The sequence below is a fragment of the Pseudorca crassidens genome, chromosome 7 (assembly GCF_039906515.1).
Source record: "Pseudorca crassidens isolate mPseCra1 chromosome 7, mPseCra1.hap1, whole genome shotgun sequence".
NCBI lineage: Eukaryota > Metazoa > Chordata > Mammalia > Artiodactyla > Delphinidae > Pseudorca > Pseudorca crassidens.
In genome coordinates, this window is record NC_090302.1 from 61261478 (window position 1) to 61287202 (window position 25725).

A 25725-nucleotide genomic window follows, 5' to 3' on the forward strand; every position below is an offset into this window, starting at 1 on the left:
TGATTTGACCTAATGCATAGAATACTATAATTTTTTATGAGTAAATTAATGCACCAGGCTCTTTATTTATAGCCTTGCAATGCTGCAATAAACGTTTTCTTTATTTGTGAATTGTTATTCTAAAGAGTCTGAAAAGAAGTCAGTGTCACAATTTTCTCATTACCTCATTCCACTTGATAATAGTAAATTGTTTCAACAAATAGTCTCCCTGACCAATAACTAGAATTTCTAAATTAAAGATGTTTTAATCTGGTTTTAAAAACCATTTGATATTTTCAGCTCTATTAATAATCAGTTTTGCTTCTCATTACTATGAATAAAAAAAAAAAGCTGTTTAATTTTTTTGGAAATGAATAAGCATTGTGGGCCCTTTCCAAAGAAACAGTTTTTAAATGTTTTAACCTCACAATTTACATCAGCCCAATATTTAATAAGACCCACATTGTAAAGCATCTTACAGATCTGACCACTAGACCATCCTACTTTCCCTAAAAAATATACAAGTCTAGTTTTATTGGTGGTGTCTTTTTCTTTTTTATTTCTTTTTTGTTTTTGATAGAGTGTCTGTGTTTGTGTGTGTGTGTGTGTGTGAATGCATATGCGTAGCGGTGTTTCCCTCATGATCCTTAGTTTTGTCTTAATTTTTCCATTGGAGAAAATTGACACCCATTACCTCAGTTCTTTCCTGTCACTATTAGAAAAAAACAAATAAAAACATGTCTTTTTGTCATTATCATTTCCTCAATATTTGGTAGAGATGGGGAAGGAGATCAAAAGGAAACATTTTAAGTTTGACTAAAGCCAAAGTAAGTTAAGTTATCTTTATAACGGATGAATTTATAGACATATTTACAGTTTTCAGTGAAATGTACACTTCAAAGCCAACTAGTCAAATATTTTACATTAGATTTATTTTTTTCTAAATTATATTTGCCCTTTGGTTTTTTATGCACCTACCCCCTACCAGCACCAATGAGGTTCCCAAAATACAGAATTAATAAACAAATAAAAATGGATTATGAAAGAAACAATGACATTTGCAGTGTTCATTGTGATTATTTTTATATTTATTGCAATTTAACAACACTAAAAATGTCACTACGCCACTATGTCCCTGTCTGAGGCACTCACATAAAAAGATTGCACACAAATCTGCAATGTGGGCTCATTGTAATGCTGAGGAACTTACCACATGAAATTTACTAAAAGACAGATATTCAGACTGTTCTCCATTGCACAGACATGCTTTGTGTTAATAAAGAAGAGTGTGTAACACTCATCATTACTCAATATGACCAAAATTCCAGTGGTAACCCTGTATTGAAAAGGCCTGACCCCGTCACAGTTTATATGTATACTAAAATATGACAGAAGATATATCTCATTCCAGTTCCATGAGAGTATAAAAAAAACAGCAAGGCCACAATCGTTTTTATGAAGGCTATGCTTTTCACAGTATTCTATGAAAGAAAACAAAATAAGTTATATTGGGGGTATTGCAATAGTCCCAACATAATATTATAAGAGCATGAGAAATTATACCTTTTAGAAGGAGAAAGAAGGAAATATAGAGAAGAAATAAATTAGGTGATCAAGAAACCCATAATTTTCTGTATTGAAGACCAAATATTACCAAAGGTAGTATTCAAAAGATAATAATTATACCACATACAGGGAGGGGGTTGATACGTTACTCATTAACATAGGCATTCTGAATACGCATTGCATTAGATTTTTTGCATCTGTCTTTATTCAAACAATAAACTACTCTTTATTTTTTTTATAGAACCTAGACTTTTCACGCATAATATTGTACTTTGATCCCTCAAATAACCTATATATGACAGATTCAGTTGTTAATGTATCAACTGAACAACGATGACAATTGTTCAGCCACGCTACTAGGGAAAACATCAACTCTCACCTAAGTTGTTTCCATTTCTTGTGGAAGGCTCTTCCCTGGCCTGTGGCTCATAAGAGTTTTTGCACTGGCCTCAGTCTAAAGCCATTTCAGTCACATAGACTTCCTCTTACTTGGACAGTCTTTCCAAGTAAATTGACAGTAGAGTGATTGTATGATAATGAAATGTTCTAATATATCGCACATAGTTGAGACCTTACAAAGCTCCAATTTTTCCTATGAATGCACTCTATTTAGAGATGAAAAAGCAATATGGTGGCCCTCTGTTATCTGTCTAGGTTTGTACAGAAAGGTGAGGAAACGATGCCAGTCTCCAGGGTAACAGGATGTGACTGACAGATCTTGTCATGGAAGGAAAGTGGTTTATTAGGAGATGTATGAAAGTTTTCACACCCATACCAGGTTGCTTTGGACCTAGCCCTAGGAAAGAAACACACCTACAGAAAGGACAAGTCAGTATTTTATCATTCATTTTTTGGCTCCGTGGGGAGAGAAGCATCATTATAAATAAAAATCTGTTACTAAATGTTTAACATAAATTTTCAATACATTCTCAGGAATGTATATTTAAGATTGGTGTACATTTAAGACAGGGATCAAAGTGAGTTTACTATAAAGTCTCATTCTCTCTATTTCTGTGTCTATTTATCTGTTTTTATGTGGTAAGAATTTAAACAACTTTTGACAACATTTAAACAACTTTTATATATAACCCCACTGTTCATAAATCCATTTCGGTTGTATCACACTGCAGCTGCAAAGGCCAATTCAACTTATTTCTTATTCTCCTCTCTAGGTATTAGTCAGAGACTATCATAAGATAATTCAAGAAAATCATCACACACTAGCATCTGCCTTTTTAGCAAGTCAGGAAATTTATAGGTTTTCTTACATTTTGCACTCTCATTAGTTTGTAACTTTAACTTACAAATTCTGACAATTACCAAGTATTCTTAATGCTTAATGTATTTTATAACTGCTTTTAGAATCACTCCAATTACATCACTCTTCCTTTATTTAGATTATTCTGTCTAAATTCAGAGCAAACCTTTTATTCTGCCAAGGAACCTAAAAATCTCAGACTCAGAAGAAACTCTAAACCATCTGCTAGAATTTCAATCCTGTTAGTTCTCTGAATTGATAATTTAAGAACTGTAAGTGGAAGGAAAGTGGTTGATTAGAGATGCCAAAATAACACTAAATAGAGGAAAAATCTTTTAGGTATAAAAAATTAAATCACAACTTTTTGTTGTAGATTTTAAAAAGTAGTGAGACTTTTTTTTATAGAGTAAGTTGTCACAATTTTGGAGATGCTTAAAGGCAATCAATGCCTGTGATAGCATTGAATAGAGGGAATAGAGTCTTCCACAGTATAATAACTCAACACACATTTACTAAATACTCAGTCCAATGTGCTCAATTCTCCATAAAATTATCAATTATTATTTTATAGATGAAGTAACTGTAGCTCCAGAAGAGAAAAGGATGTTTCCAAGGTCTCAAAAGCAGTATTTGGAAGAAAAATATAAATAAAACCTTGATCTTTAAAAAAACAACAATCTACAACCTTTGGGTTTTTTCAAGATTTCCTTTCACATTGGGAAAAGTGAGAAGACCGGATATCATGAGAGCTTTGGAACTCTCATATAAATGAGCTGGTTGATTATAGTGCCTCCTCAGCTATCATTTGAATTGTGCTACAAAATTATATCTATGGTGAAGTGTTATCAGTATGAAAATAGCAATTATCTTAAGTTACAGAAAATAATCTAAAGTCTAAAATTTAGATCACTATTAATACTGTAATATGTGTGTAACAAGCCTCACATTAAGCCCCCCATTAAGTCTGTCTCTTAAATAACTTTGCTTATATACAGCATAGTCTTAGAATGCTTGTATTCTCTTGTTTCATACATTAATGAACTGTCTAGAAATCCTCCCTCTGTGTGTATGTGTTTGTATTTCATCCGAATGTATTTCTCTTTTTCTCTGTTTGCTTCTTTTCTTTTAGCCTCTAACTGTGTGTATCTGAATAGCAGATAAAGGCTTGAAAGTTATTGTTTCCTCCTGATACTATTCAAATTTCATTTTAAGTATTTTTATGCTGATAACCCTGCCATAAAACCATATCTTTTCAAGATAACTCACAGACTCAGACAACAAACAGCTACTTTAAACTTGACATTTTATTAACTATTTGGATATAGATATACATATTTGTCCACAAGTACCCAAGAATAAGTTGAAAAATGGGACAGTCTTATAAATAAGATAAAAGGAAAATTTACACTTCCACAGTAATATATAAAACATAGGCCCATGTAAACAAAACAGAAGCAACATAATCAAATTATAATTCATAAGGATGTGACACAGAAGAAGGTGTCAATTTCGCCCATACATACTTTCATATAATTTCCTTCACACTTTCATATAATTTCCCTCACACTTGGCTAATTACAAAGTAAGGTGACTTGTAGTAAAGAATTGAATCTTCCTATAGTCAACTCTCAGAGGTCACTTGTTATTTACACATATGTTGCAAAGTGATATTAGAAAAAATATTTCTAATGTCTGGGATTTTATCCTGTTTTATTTGTACATAAACGTTGTTATTATAGGACCTACAAAGATTTAGGTCCTATAATAGGACCTACAAAGGACCTACAAAGATTTAGGTCCCAGATAAGAGATTTATTCCTTGAAATGTCATCCACTTGTAGACTCACTGTTCTTATAACACTCCTTTGTCCTCAGCTTTGTGAACAGCTACATTAACTGCAAAATGAATGATTGTCTAGTACCAATTTGCAAAACAATTCCTTTTTAAATTACTATATTTTGTTTAGAAAGCTAAGACCACCAGTATATCATATTATGATATTTAAAAAGCAGTAAAGATAAATAGGAAAGAAAGAAGCAAAATCAGACAAGAATATAGAAGATTTTCACACACACACACAAATTAAGAAACAAAAAATCCAGTGTGTTATAACAGCAACTTTCTTCATTATTTTATGTTACTGGAGTGCCCTCTATCTTTAATGTTATGATGTGCATCTAATTAGGCCCTAGGGATTTATGACTTTTGTTCTTCAGTAAAGGGCACAACCCTATTTTACTATTAAAAGTAGATTTTTAAATTTAAAGCAGTTTTACTTTCTGTATTATTTCAAATAATAGATTTTTTAAAACTAATTGGATAGAGCAGTAATCATTAGTGCAATGCTATATATTTTCCTCAGTAGAGATAAGATGGCTGATATCTTTTTTTTTTTTTTATAAATTTATTTATTTATTTTTGGCTGTGTTGGGTCTTCGTTTCTGTGCGAGGGCTTTCTCCAGTTGTGGCAAGCGGGGGCCAGATGGCTGATATCTTAAATGTGTTCCAAGAATGTAAATCAAAGCTTAGTAATATATTCAATAATCAGTTTGAAGATAATCCACTATAGTATTCAATGTGTGATGCTACCAATTAGCACTTAATAATTAATGGCAGTGTACCAACATGTCCAGAGTTCTCCTTTGTTTCATATACTCCAAGAAAATGCCCGTCATAATGACCTATTGTTATGCATCCATTAGAAAATGACGGTGTTATGGATTTTTTGTCTCCCAATTTGTGTTCAAGGAACAACTGATCTGAAACTTTGGTATTATCTAATATGTATGTTATAGTTCTATTCATCATGATCTGGGATCCAATTCTCATATGCCCCTAAGTGATTCTTATGCATATTAAAATATGAAAAAGCCTGTCTATATTAGCTCTGAGGATCCTTCAGTCTCTGACATTATATGATTCTAAATTTTAATGAAATAAGTACATATGCCAAGTTTCAAATAAAATCAGATCTGGTCTTAGGTAAGGAGAGATTTTATTGGAAAGGATTACTGCAATAAGGAGTGGAGGATAACTGTAACAGCTGGAAGGAGACTCTTGTAATAGAGAGATTTGCAAGCATCTCAAAGGTTAAGTAGACAAACACTTTCCTAAGGAGACAGAATGAGGTGTGAGGTTTGGGATGAGAGGGTGACATGATCAAACAGTTGGTCAGGGAATGTCTTTCCTTGAGGTCAGCTGATTCCTAGGAGGGTTCCTTAGGGAAGGATTGTATACTGGCCCAGGGTGATAATGGGTCAAAATTCAAGAGTCTAGGGAGGGGAGAAACCTAACTTGGTCAATCCCTTAACAAGCCTTTGTTTCAGTTGATCTGCCAGGAAAAACAGTTCAGCTGATCTTTATGAAGCAAAGAATAGGAACTTGAACAGTCTATGTCTAGCCTTGTCACAGGTAAACCAGGAAGGAATCTATGAGTCATACGGGGAAAGGGAGTTCCTTGCACAAAGTCATTTCGTGAAAAGAGAATTTTGGCGGGGGGCGGAGGGAGCAGTTTATTAATATTGCTGTTTTCCAGGGCTCGGGTACAATTCAACATTGTCAAAAGCAACTTCTGAATTAGAAAAATAAACCCTCTGAAACTATTACGAAAACAAGCAATCAGTTTCAAAAGTCCACAAAGGCATTGTTAAATTGAGGTTGCACTTCTCCAGCAAAAACATAAAGGATTTGAGTTTTCACAAAAGTAGAATACAGGCCTCAGTTTAGTCCAGCACTTCATTCTTACAGAGTGCTCTTTTGTGAAAGCATCCTGCTGCATTTTTATTTCATGAAGGTGAACCACTACCGTGGATAATATACTTGGCCTTTTTTAGATAGGGAATATACACACACACACACACACACACACACACACACATAAAGTTCCATGTCAGCTTAATGTCCTCAGCATGGGAAGACTTGGCGAGCTACAGATTTAGAACAAAGGCAGTGAATCTGGGGCACCCTGCTCCCAGACTGCTCCAAGCAGAGTCTAAAGTACCTTGTATAGCAATGAAAAGCATTATACATGTATACACAGCTGCTTGTTATGAAAATTGCTTATCTGGTAGTTTTTAATAAAAACGTATTTGATTTCCTGGAGTGCATTGTCACTACTTAGCAGGAAAAAAAATATCATTTTCTTTAGCTATTCCTCCCCTTTATTCTAACCTGCCTTCCCTGTCCTCCAACACACACACACGCACGTAGAGGCATGCATACACACAGACACATGCACATGCTTTGATAATGAACCACTCAAAGACAAAGATGTGGAGCAGTTTGAAGATAGAGAATTTGTGCCATGCTCTCATAGAAACTAAGCATTATTTATGCGTATGGATTGACAATTCATGTACTATATGCTTTGTTTATGGGAAGGGTTTGGTTGGTATAGTCAGTAAATAATTTCTTCATAGATGCATCTGTGTTGTTGTTGCCTGCAGACTGTGTCTATGTTTTGATCTCTAAAACAGTTTTCTTTCTTCAGGAGCACCTGAGACAATAGGAAATCATTCTCAGACCTGAAGCTCATTAACTGCTTATATAATGCTCGGTTTTACAGATGGGGTGTGATGTAGGTGGAGAATCTGTCCATACTGAGGATGAAGCTTAATTTTTTTTAATACTCTTTAAAATATATTGACATATCAAATCACCTAACTCCTGACCTTGACTTAGTTCAGAAATGATTATCTTAGAGTAATTCCTTGACATTTATTGGCAAGAAAGATCTTGGAAATACTGTATATTAACTGGATGTAATATATTATTACAATATATTAATAATATTAATTAATATTAACTCAAATGTATTAATAATAATAATACCTACAAAGTTTATTTTGCTTGATCAGCACTTTACAGTGTTGAATTCTTTTTTTTTAATTTTTACTTTTTTTAACATCTTTATTGGGGTATAATTGCTTTACAATGGTGTGTTAGTTTCTGCTTTATAACAAAGTGAATCAGTTATACATATACATATGTTCCCATAACTCTTCCCGCTTGCGTCTCCCTCCCACCCACCCTCCCTACCCCACCCCTCCAGGTGGCCACAAACCACCGAGCTGGTGTCCCTGTGCTATGCTTCTGCTTCCCACTAGCTATATACTTTATGTTTGGTAGTGTATATATGTCCATGCCTCTCACTCGCTTTGTCACAGCTCATCCTTCCCCCACCCCATATCCTCAAGTCCGTTCTCTAGTAGGTCTGTGTCTTTATTACTGTCTTACCCCTAGGTTCTTCATGACATTTTTTTTTCTTAAATTCAATATATATGTGTTAGCATACGGTATTTGTCTTTCTCTTTCTGACTTACTTCACTCTGTATGACAGACTCTAGGTCTATCCACCTCATTACAAATAGCTCAATTTCGTTTCTTTTTATGGCTGAGTAATATTCCATTGTATATATGTGCCACATCTTCTTTATCCATTCATCCGATGATGGACACTTAGGTTGTTTCCATCTCCGGGCTATTGTAAATAGAGCTGCAATGAACATTTTGGTACATGACAGTTTTTGAATTATGGTTTTCTCAGGGTATATGCCCAGTAGTGGGATTGCTGGGTCATATGGTAGTTCTATTTGTAGTGTTTTAAGGAACTTCCATACTGTTCTCCATAGTGGCTGTACCAATTCACATTCCCACCAGCAGTGCAAGAGTTTTCCCTTTTCTCCACACCCTCTCCAACATTTATTGTTTGTGGAATTTTTGATGATGGCCATTCTGACTGGTGGGAGATGATATCTCATTGTAGTTTTGATTTGCATTTCTCTAATGATTAATGATGTTGAGCATTCTTTCATGTGTTTGTTGGCAGTCTGTATATCTTCTTTGGAGAAATGTCTATTTAGGTCTTCCTCCCATTTTTGGATTGGGTTGTTTGTTTTTTTGTTATTGAGCTGCATGTGCTGCTTGTATATTTTGGAAATTAATCCTTTGTAACTTGCTTCATCTGCAAATATTTTCTCCCATTCTGAGGGTTGTCTTTTCATCTTGTTTATAGTTTCCTTTGCTGTGCAAAAGTTTTTAAGTTTCATTAGGTCCCATTTGTTTATTTTTGTTTCCATTTCCATTCCTCTAGGAGGTGGGTCAAAAAGCACCTTGCTGTGATTTATGTCCTAGAGTGTTCTGCCTATGTTTTCCTCTAAGAGTTTTGTAGTGTCAGGCCTTACATTTAGGTCTTTAATCCATTTTGAGCTTATTTTTGTGTATGGTGTTAGGGAGTGTTCTAATCTCATACTTTTACATGTACCTGTCCAGTTTTCCCAGCACCACTTATTGAAGAGGCTGTCTTTTCTCCTTGTATATGCTTGCCTCCTTTATCAAAGATAAGGTGACCATATGTGCATGGGTTTATCTGTAGGCTTTCTATCCTGTTCCATTGATCTATAATTCTGTTTTTGTTCCAGTACCATACTCTCTTGATTATTTTAGCTTTATAGTATAGTCTGAGTTCAGGGAGACTGATTCCTCCAACTGCATTTTTCTTTCTTAAGATTGCTTTGGCTATTCAGGGTCTTTTGTGTTTCCATACAAATTGTAAAATTTTTTGTTCTAGTTCTGTGAAAAATGCCATTTGTAGTTTGCTAGGGATTGCACTGAATCTGTAGATTGTTGTGGCTAGTATAGTCATTTTCATAATGTTGATTCTTCCAATCTAAGAACATGGTATATCTCTCCATCTGTTTGTATCATCTTTAATTTCCTTCATCAGTGTCTTATGGTTTTCTGCATACATGTCTTTTGTCTCCTGAGGAAGGTTTATTCCTAAGTATTTTATTCTTTTTGTTGCAGTGGTAAATGGCAGTGTTTCCTTAATTTCTCTGCTTGATTTTTCATCGTTAGTGTAGGAATGCAAGAGATTTCTATGCATTAATTTTGTATCCTGCTACTTTACCAAATTCATTGATTGGCTCTAGTAGTTTTCTGGTAGCATCTTTAGGATTCTCTACATATAGTATCATGTCATCCGCAAACAGTGACAGTTTTACTTCTTCTATTCCAATATGGATTCCTTTTATTTCTTTTTCTTCTCTGATTCCTATGGCTAAAACTTCCAAAACTATATTGAGTAATAATGGTGAGAGTGGGCAACCTTGTCTTGTTCCTGATTTTAGTGGAAATGGGTTCAGTTTTCACCATTGAGAACCATGTTGGCTGTGGGTTTGTCATTTATGGCCTTTATTATGTAGCAGTAAGTTCTCTCTATGCAAACTTTCTGGAGAGTTTTTATCATAAATGGGTATTGAATTCTGTTGAAAGCTATTTCTGCATCTATTGTGATGATCATATGGTTTTTATTCTCCAATTTGTTAATATGATGTATCACATTGATTTATTTGCATATGTTAAAGAATCCTTGCATTCCTGCGGTAAACCCCACTTGATCATGGTGCATAATCATTTTAATGTGCTGCTGGATTCTGTTTGCTAGTATTTTGTTGAGGATTTTTGCATCTATGTTCATCAGTGATATTGGCCTGTAGTTTTCTTTTTGTGACATCTTTGTCTGGTTTTGGTATAAGGGTGATGGTGGCCTTTTGGAATGAGTTAGGGAGTGTTCCTCCCTCTGTAATTATTTGGAAGAGTTTGAGGAGGATAGGTGTTAGCTCTTCTCTAAATGTTTGATAGAATTCACTGGTGAAGCCATCTGGTCCTGGGATTTTGTTTGTTGGAAAATTTTAAGTCACAGTCTCAATTTCAGTGCTTGTGATTTGTCTGTTTATACTTTCTGTGTCTTCCTGGTTCAGTTTCAGAAGGTTGTGAGGTTGTGCTTTTCTAAGAATGTGTCCATTTCTTCCAGGTTGTTCATTTTATTGATATATATTTGCTTGTAATAATCTCTCATGGCCTTTGCATTTCTGAAGTGTCAGTTGTTACTTCTCCTTTTTCATTTCTAATTCTCTTGATCTGATTCCTATCCCTTTTTTTCTTGATGTATCTGGCTAATGGTTTATCAATTTTGTCTGTCTTCTCAAATAACCAGCTTTTAGTTTTATGGATATTTGCTACTGTTTCTTCATTTCTTTTTCATTTATTTCTGATCTGATCTTTATGATTTCTTTCCTTCTGCTAACTTTGTTTTTTTTTTTTTTACTTCTTTCTCTAATTGCTTTAGGTGTAAGGTTAAGTTTTTTATTTGAGATTTTTCTTGCTTCTTGAGATAGGTTTGTATTACTATAAACTTCTCTCTTAGAACTGCTTTTGCTGTATCCCATAGGTTTTTTGTCATTGTGTTTTCACTGTCGTTTGTTTCTAGGCTTTTTTTTTTTTTTGCAGTACACGGGCCTCTCAGTGTTGTGGCCTCTCCCGTTGTGGAGCACAGGCTCTGGACGCACAGGCTGAGTGGCCATGGCTCATGGGCCTAGCCGCTCCGTGGCATATGGGATCTTCCCAGACCAGGGCACAAACCCATGTCCCCTGCATCAGCAGGCAGACTCTCAACGACTGCGCCACCACGGAAGCCCTGTTTCTAGGTAGTTTTTGAATTCCTCTTAGCTTTCTTCAGTGATCTCTTGGTTATTCAGTAGTGTATTACTTAGCCTCCATGTATTTGTATTTTTACAGTTTTTTTCCTGTAATTGATATCTAGTTTCATAGCGCTGTGGTCAGAAAAGATGCTTGATACGATTTCAATTTTCTTAAATTTACCAAGACTTCATTTGTGACCCTAGATATGATCTATCCTGGAGAATGTTCCATGAGCACTTGAGAAGAAAGTGTATTCTGTTGTTTTTGGATGGAATGTCCTATAAATATCATTTAAGTCCATCTGGTCTAATGTGTCTTTTAAAGCTTGTGTTTCCTTATTTACTTTCATTTTGGTTGATCTGTCCATTGGTGAAAGTGGGGGTATTAAAGTCCTCTACTATGATTGTGTTGCTGTCGATTTCCCCTTTTATGGCTATTAGCATTTGCCTTATGTATTGATATGCTCCTATGTTTGGTGCATAAATACTTACCATTGTTATATCTTCTTCTTGGATTGATCCCTTGATCATTATGTAGTGTTCTCCTTTGTCTCTTGTAATAGTCTTTATTTTAAAGTCTATTTTGTTTGATATGAGAATTGCTACTTCAGCTTTCTTTTGATTTCCATTTGTATGGAATATCTTTTTCTGTCCCCTCACTTTCAGTCTGGATGTGTCCCTAGGTCTGAAGTGGGTCTCTTGTAGACAGCATATATATGGGTCTTGTTTATGTAACCATTCAGCCAGTCTATGTCTTTTGGTTGGAGCATTTAATCCATTCACCCTTAAGGAAGTTATCATTATGTATGTTCCTATTACCATTTTCTTAATTGCTTTGGGTTTGTTTTTGTACGTCTTTTCCTTCTCTTGTGTTTCCTGCCTACAGAAGTTCCTTTAGCATTTGTTGTAAAGTTGGTTTGGTGCTGCTGAATTCTCTTAGCTTTTGCTTGTCTACAAAGTTTTCGTTTTCTCCTTCAAATATGAATGAGATCCTTACTGGGTTAAGTAATCTTGGTTGTAGGGTTTTCCCTTTCATCACTTTAAATATGTCCTGCCACTCCCTTCTGGCTTGCAGAGTTTCTGCTGAAAGATCAGCTGTTAACTTTATGGGCATTTCCTTGTATGTTATTTGTTGCTTTTCCCTTGCTGCTTTTGATATTTTTCATTTGTATTTAATTTTGATAATTTGATTAATATGTGCTTTGGCGTGCTTCTCCTTGGACTTCTCCTGTATGGGACTCTCTTTGCTTCCTGGACTTGATTGACTGTTTCCTTTCCCATGTTAGGCATGTTTTCAACTATAATCTCTTCAAATATTTTCTCAGTCCCTTTCTTTTTCTCTTCTTCTTCTGGGACCCCAATACTTTGAATGTTGGTGCATTTAATGTTGTCCCTGAGGTCTCTGAGACTGTCCTCAATTCTTTTCATTCCTTCTTCTTTTTTCTGCTCTGCAGTAGTTATTTTCACTATTTTATCTTCCAGGTCACGTATCCATTCTTCTGTCTCAGTTATTGTGCTTTTGATTCCTTCTAGAATATTTTTAATTTCATTTATTGTGTTTTTCATCATTGTTTGTTTGCTCTTTAGTTCTTCTAGGTCGTTTTTAAACATTTCTTGTATTTTCTCCATTCTAGTTCCAAGATTTTGGATCATCTTTACTGTCATTACTCTGAATTCTTTTTCAGGAAGACTGCCTATTTCCTCTTCATTTGTTTGGTCTGGTGGATTTTGACCTTGCTCCTTCATCTGCTACATATTTCTCTGTCTTCTAATTTTGTTTAACTTACTGTGTTTGGGGTCTCCTTTTTGCAGGCTGCAGGTTCATTGTTCCCGTTATTTTTGGTGTCTGTCCCCAGTGGGTAACATTGGTTCAGTGGCTTGTTTAGGCTTCCAGTTGGAGGGAACTGGTGACTCTGTTTTGGTGGGCGGGGCTGTATCTTGTCCTTCTGGGGGCAGGGCCATGTCCAGTTATGTATTTTGGAATGTCTATGAATTTAGTATGACTTTAGACAGCCTCTGTGCTAATGGGTGGGGTTGTGTTCCTGTTTGGCTAGTTGTTTGTCATGGGGTGTCCAGCACTGGAGTTTGCTGGCCGTTGGGTGTAGCTGGGTCTTACTGTTGAGACACAGATCTCTGGCAGAGTTCTCACTGAGTGATATTACATGGGGCCAGGAAGTTTCTTGTGGTCCAGTGTCCTGGTTTTGGCCCTCCCACCTTGGAGGCTCAAGTTGGACACCTGACCTGAGCACCAAGACCCTGCCAGCCACACAGCTCGGAAGGGAAGGGAAGGGAAGGGAAGGAAGGGAAGGAAGGAAGGAAGGAAGGAAGGAAGGAAGGAAGGAAGGAAGGAAGGAAGGAAGGAAGGAAGGAAGGAAAACGAACAGACAGAACCCTAGGACAAATGGTAAAAGCAAAACTAAACAGAGAAAAATCATACAAGGAAGCATACACATACACACTCACAAATAGAGAAAAAGGAAAAAAAGAATTCTTTTAAATTTAAAACATATAAAAATTAAAAAGAAATTAAAAATTTAAAAAATTAAAAGTAAAATAAAAAAAGAGGAAAGCAACCAAAGCAGTAAACAAATCCACCAATGATAATAAGCACTAAAAACTAAATAAATAAATGTAAAATCAGAAACAAATTAGATGCAGAAAGCAAACCCCATTCTACTTTTCCTCCCACAGTCCACTGCCTCAATTTTGGCAACATTCGTTGTCTATTCAGATATTCTTCAGATGCAGAATTTATCATATTGATTGTGGGGATTTAATCTGCTGCTCCTGGGGCTTCATGGAGGAATTTCCCTTTCTCTTCTTTTTTACACAGCCTGGGGTTCAGCTTTGGTTTTGGCCCTGCCTCTGCATGTAGGTCATCCTCAAGAGTCTGTTCCCCTCCCAGACAGGAGGGGTTTAAAGCAGCAGCTGATTAGGGCTCTCTTGCTCACTCAGGCTGGGGAGAGCAAGGGGTACGGTAGTCATACTTGGAATGCTGTGTGAAACTGCAGCAGCAGAAGCCAGCGTGACATTGCAACAGTCTGAGGTGCACTGTATGTTCCCCCAGGGAATTTATCCCTAGGTCACGGGACCCTGGCAGTGCCTTGCTGCACAGGATCCCAGGGGGTGGGGGTGGGTAGTGACCTGCGCTTGCACACAGGATTCTTGCTGTCAGCAGCAGCAGCGTTAGCGGTTCATGCCCATCTCTGGGGTCTGAGCTGATAGTCACGGCTTGTGCCCATTTCTGGAGCTTGCTTAGGTGGTGCCCTGCCTTCTGTGGGCACACAGGGAGGGAAACCCCTCTCCTTGTGCACCCCAAAACAATGGTCTCTTGCCTCTTTGGCAGGTCCAGACTTTTTCCCTGATTCCCTCCCAGCTAGCTGTGGCACACTAGCCCCCTTCAGGATGTCTTTATGCAGCCAACCCCAGTCCTCTCTCCCTGGGGTCTGATCTCCAAAGCCCGCGCCTCAGCTTTCAGCCACCACCGGCCCTGATAGGTGAGCAGACAAGCATCTCAGGTTGGTGAGTGCTGGTCAGCACCGATCCTTTGTGTGGGAATCTTTCCACTTTGCCCTCTGCACCCCTGTTGCTACACTCTCCTACGTGGCTCCAAAGCTTCCCCTTGCCCAACCCCTGTCTCTGCCAGTGAAGTGGCTTCCTAGTGTGTGGAAACTTTTCCTCCTTCACAGCTCCTTCCCAGAGGTGCAGGTCCTGTCCCTATTCTTTTGTCTCTGTTTTTTTCTTTTTTCTTTTGTCCTACCCAGGTATGTGGGGAGTTTCTTGCCTTTTGGGAAGTCTGAGGTTTTCTGCCAGGATTCAGTAGGTGCTCTATAGGAGTTGTTCTACATGTAGATGTATTTTTGATGTATTTGTGGGGAGGAAGGTGATCTCCATGTCTTACTCCTCCGCCATCCTGAAGGTCCCTCCTCTAGATGCTTTTTTTTAAAAACGACTTTTTATGCTATAAAATGGGCTGCGTTTGGAAAATATAGATTTCAGGCGATCCTTGTTGAGAGATTTCCAGAAAATTATTCTATAATCAGAAACTCTTTTGAGCAGGGCATTCCAAAAAGTTTTGCTCAGTATTCCTTATCTCTTCTGTGAAATAATCTCAAGGCAATAAGGAAATCCTAGTCAATAAAGTTCAGTTCCTCAGTAGGACATTAAGATTGGTTGTGCATGGGAGGCAGTCAATTAATACACTTCTTGTTTGCTTTCTGCTTCTTTTGGACAGAAAAACAGAACCAGTGAGAAATGAAATCATTCACTTTCCTTAGTTTTGACATTCTGGAGTTAGATAAGAAGCAGAAGAGCTTTAAGGAAGTTTTACCTCTGGACAGGTACCTGAGGGCAAGCTAAAAATAAATGCATTTAAAAATTGTGAAATGTAGCATACGTACAAAATAGCACACACTTCATATTTGTAAGACTTAATGAAAAGTTACAAAGTTGAACATTCCTGAACCACATCTAAAGGAAGCCATGCTGACAATCTCAGGGAGCTCCAACTTGCTTTTTTACCTCTCAGGAGATTGTGAGGCTCATAAGAGAATTTAAACTCTCTGGTCTTAATCTGAATGAACATTTCTGCCTGTATTTTTCTGAAGCTTTCCTTCTCATTACTTCAACTATTCTATGAAAACTAAAATCCAGAATTCTCCTCCACTGGTTATTTCTGTATTTGGAAAGCCTGGGGACTATCCTTGACGGTTCTGTTACAATCAATATTCTTTTCCCTCTATCAGCAGAATCAAGTTGTTATTTTGAAATTAATTTATGTCACTTTTCTTTGCACTATTCACTGAGATCCATCTTGTCACCCGCATTTCAAAATGTAACATCTTGTCAAAGCTGTTTTGCTGCAGGCCTTTTGAAACCAGTTTCACAAGTCAAATGACTGGTCTGTATACTAAGATAAAATTTTCTCCAGTCAGCTAAAATGTTGATGTTGTCATTGTTAATGAAGTTGTCCTATAAGAGCAAAACACCCAACTCTGGCAGACTCACATATACATGTACAGGTATAAGACAGGTTTAAATGAATGCATCTTTAAATAAAAATTGGAACTGATTGCATATTTAGATAAGCTAATTTAATAAACCAAAAAAACCCACCACTTTTTGTGATAGAAATTATATCCCTGTAATTGTTTGCTGTTGTCATGTCTGCCACTTGATAGAATTAGGAGAAAGGCTGCCAGTGGAATGTTAACAGAAAATCAGCGAGTTGTCATCCTAGACAAGAATGGAAATGCAACACTCTCTCCATTCCCATCAATCAGAAGGATAATTCAGTTCCCTTGCATCAGAATCTTTTTGCTACCAGATTATATGGAATCTTTTTAATTGTCAAATTTCTCAAATTAAAGGACAGCTGTTTACTCTCCAGAGACTAATTATATTCTGATATTCTAATGTATTCTTGAAGATGTAAACCATAGAAAGAAACAAAAAAATCACTGGGTGGTTGGCCTGAGTGGAGAAAAATGTAAATGAAATTTCTTAAGGACTCTTTCATCAAATGAGCTCAATTGAGGCTATTTGCTTCACTCAGTGCAAAGGAAAATTAGGCATTTTAAGTGGTTCATTTGAGGCTTTATTTTTGGACATAAACACAACTGTGTTACATATTTGCCCAGGGATTTAACATTTTACTATATTTTTAGGTAGTGCTTTACTATTTTCAAAGCCCCCAAAGATTATAATCACTGTGTAAAAAGATGAAAAACACTGAATATCATGTGTGACAAAATCAGAAATTCTGTTTCTGGAATTGTGGCAGGTAAAAATCAGCATAATAAACTGAAGTTTGATCTTCTACAGAGCTAATTCTCAATTATAGATGGTTTGTTACCGAGCTATGAAAATATGATATTTTTCAGTCTTATTTTAATCAGGTAAGGTTATCTACAATGTTCAATAAGGAATTATAATGAAAGATTATTGCTATAAGTTAGAATATGATAGAGTTATTTAAAATAAGTACTATCAGATCAACAATGTGCGATCTGTATGGGATTGAGAAAAAATAATTATAGAAAGTAAGATTTTATGTACAATGTCTGTGTCAGAGTAGCGTGGCTAACAGGATCTTAATTCCCCAACCAGAGCTCGAACCCAGTCCCACAGCAGTGAAAGTGCCAAGTCCTAACCACTCACCCACCAGGGAATCCCTGAAAGTATTTTTTAAATGAAGTTCAGCTTACAAATGATTTATTTCATGGATTATGCCTTTGGTATTATATCGAAAAAGACAACACTATACCCCAGGCAATTTAGATTTTCTCGTATGAGTTATCACCTATGTTATCTTCCAGGAGTTTTATAGTTGTGTATTTTACATTTAGGTCTGTGATCCATTTAGAGTCAATTTTTATGAACAGTGTAAGGTCTGCATCTAAGTTCATTTTTTGGAAGTCTTCATTTAGTCTACCACTATTTGTTGAAGAGACCATCTCTGTTTGCTCTGTTGTCAAAATAAGTTGACTCTGTTTGTAGGAGTCTATTTCTGGGCTCTATAATTTGTTCCATTGATCTTTCACAAATGCCACACCATCTTAATTACTGTCACTTTATAGTAAATCTTGAATTCAGGTAGTGTCAGTCCACCAAATTTCTTTTTCTCCTTCAATGTTTTGTTGCCTATTCTGGATCGTTTACCTCTCTATATAAACTTTAGAATCGGTTTATCATATTCACTTAAAAAAACTTGCTGGAATTTTGATTGAGATTGCATTGAATCTACAGATCAAGTTGGGAATAAATGACATCTTGAAAATATTGTCTTACTATGAACATGGAATATTTCTTCATTTATTTAGTTCTTTGTTTTTGTTCATCAGATGTTTATAGTTTTCATCTCTATTTTATTTATTTCCTCTCTAATCTTTATTATTTCATTCCTTGCTCTGACTTCAGGCTGTGTTTGTTCTTCTTTTTCTAATTCTTTTAGCTGGTAGGTTAGTTTGCTTGATATTTTTCTTGTTTCTTGAGGAGGCCTGTGTTGCTATGAACTTCCCTCTTAAAACCACTTTTGCTACATCCCGGAGATTTTGGAGTGTTGCGTTTCCATTTTCATTTGTCTCTAGGTATTTTCTGATTTCCTCTTTGATTTCATGGTTGGCCCATTGGTTTAGTAGCATGTTGTTTAGTCACCACATGTTTGTGTTTTTCTCATTTTTTCTTTTTGTAATAGATTTCTAGTTTCATACTGTTTTGGTCGAAAAAAATGCTTGTTATAATTTCCATCCTCTTAAATTTGTTGAGACTTGTTTTGTGACCTACTATGTGATCAAGCCTGTAGAACACTGAAATGAATGTACATTTGAAATGAATGTGTGCTCTACTTTTTTTTGGATATAATGTCCTGTACATATCACTTAAGTCCAACTGGTCTGTTGTGTCATTTAAGACCACTGTTGCTTAATGATTGTCTTTCAAGATGATCTGTTGATTGATATCATTGTGCTGTTAAAGTCCCCTACTACTGTTCTATTATTTTCAATTTATGCCCTTATGTCTGTTACTATTTGCTTTATATATTTAGGTACTCCTGTATTGGGTGCTTTTATGTTAACAAGTGTAATATCCTCTTCTTGTATTGATCTTTTTATCATTATATAATGCCCTTCTTTGTCTTTTGTTATAGACTTTGTTTTAAAGGATCATTTCACAGGGCACAGAATTCTAGATTGGCGGGTTATTTCTCTCAATATTTCGAATATTTTACTCACCTCTTTTCTTTCTTGCATGCTTTCTGAGGAGAAGTCAGATATAATTCTTATATTTGCTGGTCTATAGGTAAGGTGCTTTTTTTACCCCCATCTGGCATCTTTCAGGATTGTTTATCTTTGTTTTTCTGTAGTTTGAAGATGATATACCTTGTTGTAGTTTGTGGGCATTTTCCTACTTTGTGTTCTCTGAACTTCTTGGATCTTTTGTTTGGTATGTGACATTAATTTGGGAGAAATTCTCAGTGATTATTGATTTAAATATTACTTCTTTTCTCTCTTTCTTGTCCTTCTGGTATTCCCATTACATGTACAGTACAACTTTTGTAGTTGTCCCAAGGTCTTTAAATACTATGTTTATTTTTTTTTCAGTCTTTGTTCTCTTTGGCCTTTGGTTTATGAGGATTCTATTCATGTGTGATCTAGTGAAGAAATTTTATAGCTCATCTGTGTCCAGTCTAATGAACACTTCAAGGGCGTTCTTCATTTCTTTTAGAGGTTTTTATTTTTTAAAAAATCCCTAGCATTTATTTTTTATTCTTTCTTAAGATGTTCATCTCTCTACTTACATTGTTTATCTTTTCTTACATGCTGTCTGCTTTATCCATTAGAGTCCTTAGCATAACAATTATAATTGTGTTAAATTCCTGGTCTGATCATCCAACACCGCTGACATGTCTGGTTCTGGTGCTTGTTCCATCTATTCAAATTGCATTTTTGCCTTCTGTTATGCCTTGTAATTTTTTCTTGGTAGATGGAAATGAAGTACCAGGTTAAAGGAATTGCTGTAAAGAAGCTTAGTTATGTGGCATTGAAGTCTGAGGGGAAAGGAAACTTTCTATAGTTAGTTCTGTGATTAAATCTCAGTCTTTTAGTGAGACTATGCCCTTGGAATATGAACTTTAGAAGTGTTTCTCATTTTTTCTCTCCCTTATAGATTGGATAGGATGGCTAGCATGAGATGGAATTTGGTAATTCCCTTCCCCAGGTCACTCAGGCTCTGGCAGTCTAGGCTTTGCTTAATTACTTTTCCTGGAAGGCAGGCCTTGTTAAGAACAGAATGGTTTCTTGCTCCTCCACTGGCTGGAAGACCAGGGGATTTTTCTCTGATATTTACTGTGGGACCCTGGTAAAGCTCCTGGAGGTAAGTCTCACAGTATGGTGGGGTTCCCTAATAACTGGGTCCCCCTGGAGTTTTTAATTTTCAGATTTGTCTGCCCTGAGCCTCCAGCAATTCTTGAATTACAGTTCATGTTTTCCTAGCTAGGCACAGTCCTTGTGGGGGTTTCTGCTTATGAGTCTGCTCTGGTGAAACTTGATTCCCTTTATTTGCCTATCTCTCCAATCTTGAGAGCAGGACTTTGCCCTGTGTCTATGTCTTTCTTATGGATCCCAAAATATTTATTGATTTTTCAGTTTGTTCACTTTTTTACTTGTTAGGATGTGGCAAAAAAGAAAAAAATCCTACAATACAATAAAATTGGACACAAATATGAAAATATCTGATGAAAAATACCTATATCCCTTTGCCAAGAAGAATTGTCTTCCAAACTTTACTAGAATGCTATGTATTATGTTTTATAAAATAGTTTTGTAAGTGACCATTTTCTAAGGCCTTATAATTAGAAACCTGGCACAAAATGATTACAGAATGACAAAGAAAGAATACATTATAAGACTAGATTGGGTTGGATTGGGCCTATTCTACTCATTCATGGCACTAAGAAAAGGAGGCCACTTATTAATGATTATATTGTCATGTATTTTGCGTTAATATTATATCTTATTTATTTTACAAAAGAAAAAAGATTCTATACTTCTACACAATTTGCTGAGTCTGTGCCAAGGAACTGAATACTCAGTCTAAACTAAAGAGAAAAATGACTTAGGGAGAAAATGTAAGATAATAGGAAAGGTTAATTCATGACTAATTCCTGAACTTTTACTAAATCCCTCTATGTCTCAATCACTATGTAGGTATTATGGATACAAATGGAAGAATTAGACTTTGTGATTCTCTCTTGTCTTCTAGATGTTATCTAAAACTACCCCAGTGATGAATTATTTTCAGTTTGTGCAACTAACATGCTGTATGATGCATCTCTCTTGTATTACAAATCTCTTCAGCCTTCTAGGATTAACTTCTTATACCATCCTGGGTGTAAATGTTTTATGATTTTTATCCATTAGCCATGGCAGAGTCTTTTTGTCTGTTTCAGAAGAACCCTATTATACCACCAGCTGGAAATCTTCACATTTGCCTATTTTTCAACCAGTCGTGCATAATTCTAATCTCCCAGCATCTACCCTATAACCTTGAAGCCGAGTTGGCGATATTTCGTAAGGAACCATGTAGAGAGATTTAATACTAAAGTGACCATGAAAAATGATGCATGTACTACCAATTTAAATGCTGCACTTTATGAGTACAGTTTGAAGGGGAAAATTATACATAGTTACAATGAACCCTGAAGCTTCTTGGAAGAAGAAATTATATTGTAAAAATAACAGTCGGTTATTTAAAAGATCATAAAAGGCAGTACATTTATCTGCATTAATGATTGGCTAAACACTGTGTAAAAACTGACTATGTTGTAGAATTGTATTTAATTTTATCCAGTGTGAATTTGGGTACTACATTTTACTATACGTAATTTCAAGTACTTTATAATAAAGAGAAAAATGTTTGTTTTTTGCTATAAGGTTGTCAATGAAGAAGAAGAACTGCATATATTGATATAAAAAAGCAACATATTCATTTATTCATTCGTGAATTTATCCAATATTATTAAGCAGCACCTCTCCCTCTGAGGAACCCTGCAAATTTTTGTGATTCAAAGATGACTAACACAGGCTTATTTGCTCAATACTTGCTTTCAAAGGGGTTTCATAGAATTGCTATTTCTCTGAAAATAAATAATTTCCACTTTTCTTAGAGTTGAAAAGAGCTAAAAAAATGGTAATTTTATATTAGTACCACTTATGTCATTTTCTATCTTGATGATTGAGCAAGTCAGGTAACCTTTCCATTACTGGGTCTCCTCATTTGTTTATTCTTTATCAATCCATTTTAGATATCTGAAATATGCCAGGCCCTGTGTTCAGCACCATTTGTATGAATTACTGCATGAAATATTCCTATCAACAAAGAAAATAAATATTTCTTTCTCATTTTCAATTAAAGAAATTATAAAACAGAAATTAAATTCATTGTGTAAAATTATTCAGGCTAAGAAACATTAGAGCTAGGATTTAGGCCATGGTGATCTGACTAAGGTAAAGCTCAAATTCTTCATTTTAGACAACACTGCTTTCTCTGGTGATATTGGGACTTCTACTTGAGTGTGGCGAGGATTCTTCAGCGACTGAAAAAAAGTCTCTAAATTCTCTTGAATTTACAGATGTCTACAAATGTAAAGCATATATTTATAATCTACTTAAGTTTACTGTTTCTCCCAAAAACATTATAAACTTGAATATAAGTTTGTATTCCTTATAAAATTTTTTCTTTGATTTGCTTTGAGATAATTTCATGTGTATGGCTCTATGAATCAGTTACACAAATAATGAAAAAATATAAATATACATAAATGCAAATTTGGCAAATGAAATCATATGATACTCAAAGAAAAATGTTTTAATTTTCCCTTCTTATTTAAAATGATAAGAAAAGAGAGGAAAAGGAAGTAACAGATATTTTAAAACATTAAAAACTGCAGGACTTCCCTGGTGGTGCAGTGGTTAAGAATCTGCCTGCCAATGCAGGGGAACCGGTTCAAGCCCTGGTCCGGGAAGATCCCACATGCTGCAGAGCAGCTAAGCCCATGTGCCACAACTACTGAAGCCTGCGCGCCTAGAGCCCATGCTCCACAACAAGAAAAGCCACTGCAATGAGAAGCCCACGCACTGCAATGAAGAGTAGCCCCCGCTTGCTGCAGCTAGAGAAAGCCCACACGCAGCAATGAAGACCCAACACAGCCAAAAATAAATAAAAATTTAAAACTGCAGTATTTATTTTATTTCAGTTCCAAATCATTGATTACACACAATGTCAAAATAAATTTGTCGAGTCAGTATTAACTTTCTTTTATTTGAGACTGTCTGTTTCCCTTTCATGTTTTGTGAGCTGTAGAATTCACTATTGGTAATTATCTTCTTTCAGCACTTTCTTCTGGCCTCCATGGTTTCAAATGGGAAATCATTGGTTATTTGAATTGGTATTCCTATTAAAGGGAATAAATAACTTCTCTCTGACTGCTTCCAATTTATTTTTTTCTTTTTTTCTTTTAAAAGTTGACTTTTGATGTATCCTGAAGCGGATTTCTTTGGGATTATACTGTTTGGGTTCACTCAGCTGCTTGGATCGATAGGTTTGTGTCTTTTCCCAAATTTGGGAAGTTTCAGACATTATCTCTTCAAATACTCTTTCAGCCCCACTCCCTTTTTCCTATTGTCTGAGACTCCAGTGATACAAATGTCAGACATTCTGTAATGATCCATGATATCTAAGGCTTTTGTTCTTTTATCTTTTACTCTATTTTCTGTCTGTTTAGATTTGCTGAATTTTGTTCTTCCCTTAAGTTCACTAATCCTGTCTTCTGATATTTGCACTCTAGCCCATCCAACCTGTGTTGCTTTTTCTGTTATTGTATTTTTCACTTCTATAATTACCATTTGTGTCCTTTTTATGACACATTGCTAAGATTTTCCATCATTCTCATTTGTTTCAAGAAAATATGTATTTGATTGCTGGAGTATTCTTATAATAGCTGCTTTAAATTCTTTGTCAGATAATTCTACCTTCAGATATATCTCAATATTGGCATCAGTTGAATGTCTTTTCTGATTTAAGCTGTGCTGTTTTCATTCTTGGTATGACAGGTGATTGTAACCCGAACATTTTGTCTATTATGTTAGGAGATTCTGGGTCCTATTTAAATATATATATATATGTGTATATATATATGTGTGTATTTGCAAAAAAAAAAAAATATATATATATATTTTTTAAGCATTCAGTTACTCTGCTGAGGTTCAGCACTTGGGTCTTCGCTTACTTTTCTGGGCTGTGGTTCCAATGATAGTTTAATTTTTGGAGACTTTGTGGTGTTATTCTAGTCTTATTAGTTTATCTTGTACCTCTGGGGCTCCCAGATGTGGCCTGAGGGGACAGAAAATGTTTCTCCAGGCCAGGGGCTGTCTGATGTTTCTGTGTGTAGTGTGTGTTGAGATCTCTCTTATCAGTGCCCTACATCCTGCCAGATGTCTCTGAGCAATCAGGAGAGTCTTGTCCTGCAGGAATAAAACACTTCCCACACTAAGACTGTAACTGGATTCTGCCTGCTTGCCTCCTGAAGATGGAAGGACATTGAGATGATAGAAAACAGGTTGCCTGGACCAGTTTGCTTAGTGTAGTTTGGTCTCTCCTGCCAGCTCTGCCTGCTATGGTCCATACCTCTCAGTGTCTCTTACATTTTTACCAGGTTTATAGTATTTCTTAGTGAGGAGAAGGAAGGAGATATAGGCCTACACCATCTTGTTTGAAATGGAATCCAATATTAATTTTCCTACTCATCAGAGATATAAATTCAGGAACACATATCATGTAACAATTATTAAACTTCTTTCTATGTATTTTAAGAGTATTTCTATTGTTGTCATTTTACTGAGGATAAATGTTCATACAAAATAAATACAACATCTACACATTTCTTGATGTTGTACCAATTCTCTTTGTGCAATGTATTATTTTTAGCCTTGCTCAATTTAGGAAACTCTAGCCCCGACTTTGAATAAATTACATAATAAAACAGAATAGTTGTGAGGATTAAATGAGTTAACCTATGTTAAAAACCTGGAACCTTACCTAACAGAGACTCTGTCTGTCTGTCTGTCTATCTATCGATCCATCTATCCATCTAAGTATTAAAAAACACTTTATTGAGATATGATTGACAACAAAAAAGCTGTACATTTTGAATGTATACAATTTGATGTTTAAAGTATACACACACAAAACCATCACCACAATCAGTGCCATAAACATATCTAGTGTTTCCAAAAGTTTCCTGTATTTATTTACTTGGTGAGAATGTTTAACCTAATATCTACTAATATCTATTAGTAGGCAAATATCTAATATCTATTCTAGGCAAATTTTTAAGTACTAAATCCAATGTTATTAACTATAGGTTGTATGATATACAGTAGATTTCTAGGACTAATTCATCTTTCTTAACTCATACATTATACCCTTTGACTAACACCTCCCATTTCCCCTTCTCCTCAAATCCTTGTAACCACCATTTTACTCTGCTTCTATGAGTTTTACTATTTTAGAATTCTCATATAAGTGAGATTCTCTAGTATTTGTCCTTCAGTGTCTGGCTTATTTCAGTTGGCATAATGTCCTCCAAGTTCACCCCTGTTGTTGCAAATGGTGGGATTTACTTCATTTTAAAAGCTCAATAATATTCCATTGCAAGTAAATACAATATTTTCTTTGTTCACTTATCTGTCGTTGGGCATTTCAGTTGCTTCCATATCTTGGCTAATGTGAATAGTGTTGCAGCAAACATGGGAATGCAGATACCTCTTCGAGGTTTGGATTTTGTTTCCTTTGGATATATACCCAAAAGTGTGATTACTAGATCATAATTCTTTGTTTAATTTTATATTGCTCCAAATAAGATGGTCTTAGAATGGAGAGTG